Below are 3,471 nucleotides of genomic sequence, written 5' to 3'. Positions count from 1 at the left end.
TCTGCGTGTGCGAGCACAGCCCGCGCGCCCGCGCACCGGGACTCAGCCAGGTCACGTGCTGTGGCGGACAAGGCAGGCGTTCAGAGAGGGTGGAGTTTCTTTGGCACATTGAGCAATTACATTGCAATGAGGTTCAGGTTCAGAATGCAGATCTGTGCTTCTGTTTCTGACCCACAAATAAACAAGGCTCAATGTGAGGTAGTACATTTTGGTGGGAAGAAGAGGATTACTTGGAAAGTGCGAATGTGGGTGGGGTAGAGTTCAGACCTCAGAGTAATAACAGGTTAGCAAGGTCATAAAAATGCAAACCGAGCACTAGGCTTTATTTTTACTTGGATAGAATTGGAAAGTAGCTGGGGAAGTTATGTCAAACCTATTGAGCCTTGTTTTAGACCACACTTATGAGTACTGTGTGTAGTTGTGGTTGCCATATATAGAAAGGATATAGAGGCACTGGGGAGAGTGCAAAGATTTACAGTGATTATACCTGAAACGTGTGGGTATGCATATCAGGAAAGGATTGACGGGGTGGGTCTCTTTTCTCTAGAAAAAAGGAGGGTGATCTAATAGAGGTTTTTTGCCAGCGTGGATTCAGTGAGAATGTTTCCTTTTGTGAGGAAGAGTATATAAGATAGTCATATAGAAATCCAATAAGGAATTTTACCCAAAGTGTAGTGAGAACTGGAACTCGCTACCACAGGGAAAAGTATAGATGCACTTGAGAAGCTAGACAAGCATAGAGGGAGATGAGAATAGAGGGTTATGCTGATAGATTTAGATAAGGAAAATTGGGAGGAGGCTCCAGTGGAGCAAGTAGCCAAAATGAATTTCCATATGGACAATAAAGTGAAATTGAATTGAATTGAATTCATGGCATGGACTCTGAAGAAAGTTCATACGGACTCAAAATGTCAATTCTGTTTTTCTCTCCACAGATGCTTTCAGACCTGTTGAGTTTTTCCAGCATTTTCTGTTTTCTTTCAGATTTCCAGCATCCGCAGTATTTTGCTTTTATCTTATGTGGCATGGGCTGGTTGGGCTGAATAGCCTGTTTCTGTGCAATATATCCTAGGTAATCCTGTGTGTGTGCAATTGGCATTTGAGATTTCAAGGGATGGCCATCCCTGCCCTTTTGTCAGTCACCCAAGCCCAAGTAAACATCCCATGCTCAGGGTATGAGCCATGGCTAATAGTGGGACATGTGAATTTTTGGTGGTGATAGCAGAAGAACTAGCACCTCAAGGGACAATGGCTGCTTACTGGCAGAGGAACCATTGGGAAGAGGACTTGTGTTTCCTTTAAGCTCAAATGAGGAAGACAATGAGAAACCACCTCATGTATTCTTTTCCCTAGCCGTATTGCTCATTTCTCAATGAAGTCGAAAATGGGAGGTTCCTCAGAGCAATTGAAGAGGAAAGTGCAGGACCATGAGGCCTGGAGAAATTAGCAGAGAACCTGCCCTTGGGCAGATCATCACTGCACAATTTTTGATATGAAAGCTCTGTTGAAAAGTCACTGACCTGAAACGTTTGCTTTGTTTCTCTCCATTGTGTTACCAGACCTGCCAAGTATTTCCAGCATTTTCTGTTTTTATATTCTTTTTGATAAACTGACCCCTAACAGCTTGGGGAGTTTAATAATTACAGGGCTAACTTAACTCAGTGGGTGGGAAACCCATGGGAATTGAGTGGAATGCCAGTCTTACACTCTGCCCAATATTATTTTTTGTTCGCTTCAACAGTGCATGAGTGTGGATACACAGAGTTTAATAAGTAAGGCTGGTGAGCTGCAGGCGCAGATAGCCATGTGGGAATATGATGCTGTGGCAATAATGCGGACCTGGCTCAAAAAAGTGCAATACCAGGTACTAAATATTCTTGCATACAAGGTGTTCAGGAATGATGGGGAAGGAAAGAAAGGAGGAGTGCCAGTATTGATTAAAGAGAATATTATAGTGCTAGAAGGAGATGTTGTCCTAGAGGAGACAATAACAGAATCAATTTGGTTAGAGTTATGAAACAATAGAGGTATCATGACACTATTGGGTGCATTCTATAGACCACTAACTAGTGGGAAAGATATAGAGAACCATAAGACTTAGGAGCAGAAGTAAGCCATTCACCAAATTTGCAAGAAAAATAGAAAGCTATCTGAAAACTATAGAGTAGTTATAACAGTAGACTTTAATTGTCCTAAGATAGATGGAGATAGTAATAGTGTAAAGGATAAAATGGGAAAGAATTTTTGAACCACATTCAGGAGAATTTTCTAGATCAGTATGTTTCTGGCCCAATGAGGAAGGAGGCATTGATGGATCTGAGGGAATGTGATGGATCAAGTAGATAAAGTGTCAGTAAGAAACCTTTTAGGGGACAGTGATTCCAGTATAATTAGGTTTAGGTTAGCTGTGGAAGGGGACAAGGAGCAAAACAGAGTAAAAATAATTATTGCAGAAAGGGCCAATTTCAGTGAGGTTAGAACAGATCTGGCTCAGGTGAATTGGAACCAAAGATTGGCAGGTAAAATTGTAATTGAACGATGGGCTGCCTTTATAGGGGAGATAGTTTGGGCACAGTTGAGGTACATTGAGGGGAAAAGTCAGGATAAAAAGCTGGAGCTCCTGGAGCATGAAAGAGAAGGAGGAAGATGAGGCAGAAAAAGGTGTGTATAAAAGATGTCAGGTTGATAACAAAACACGGCAACTCCTGACGTTTATTTGCCTTATGTTAGGAACAGTTGTGCATGTGCTATTGGTTCGCACTGCGCCTGCCAATGCATGCATTGTTGCTAACATTGGTGAGCCGGTGCCAGTATGGGTTTACGGTTGCCCGAAGTGATATCACCTACTGCATGCGACTTGGGGACCGATCCAGTTTGCCGCTGGCCAGTTCATTCCGCCACCTCTTGCACCTTCCATCACTCTGCTGGTTGAGAGTGGTGGTAATTGGCCAGATTGGATTTGTCCTGTGTTTTGTGGACAAGACATACTTGGGCGATTTTTTACATTGGTGGGTAGTTGCCAATGTTGCATCTGTACTGGAATTGCTTGACTAAGGGCTCGTCTTGGAGTACAAGTTTTCAGTACTACAGCCAGGATATTGTCAGGGCCCATAGCCTTTGTTGTATCCTGTCAGAGCCTACAGCCATTTCTAGACACTGTATGAAGTGAATTGAATTGTCAGAAGATTGGTATCTATGAAGGCAGGAAACTCAGGAGGAGGCCGAGATGGATCATCCACTTGGCACTTCTGGCTAAAGATGGTTACAATGCTTCAGTCATGACTTTTGCACTGACATGCTGGTCTCCCTTATCACTGCGGATGGGGATGATTTTAGATCCTACGCCTCTGGTTAGTCATTTAATTGTCAACTACCATTCATAACTGGATGTGATAGGACTTCAAAGATTTGGTCTGTTTTTCATGCACAATTCTGGGCATCACATTTTAGGAAGGATGTAAAGGTTTTACA

Source organism: Cetorhinus maximus, chromosome 17 (genome assembly GCF_964194155.1).
Source record: "Cetorhinus maximus chromosome 17, sCetMax3.hap1.1, whole genome shotgun sequence".
NCBI lineage: Eukaryota > Metazoa > Chordata > Chondrichthyes > Lamniformes > Cetorhinidae > Cetorhinus > Cetorhinus maximus.
The sequence above is the reverse complement of the archived record's forward strand: the minus strand, read 5'-3'. Positions refer to the sequence as shown.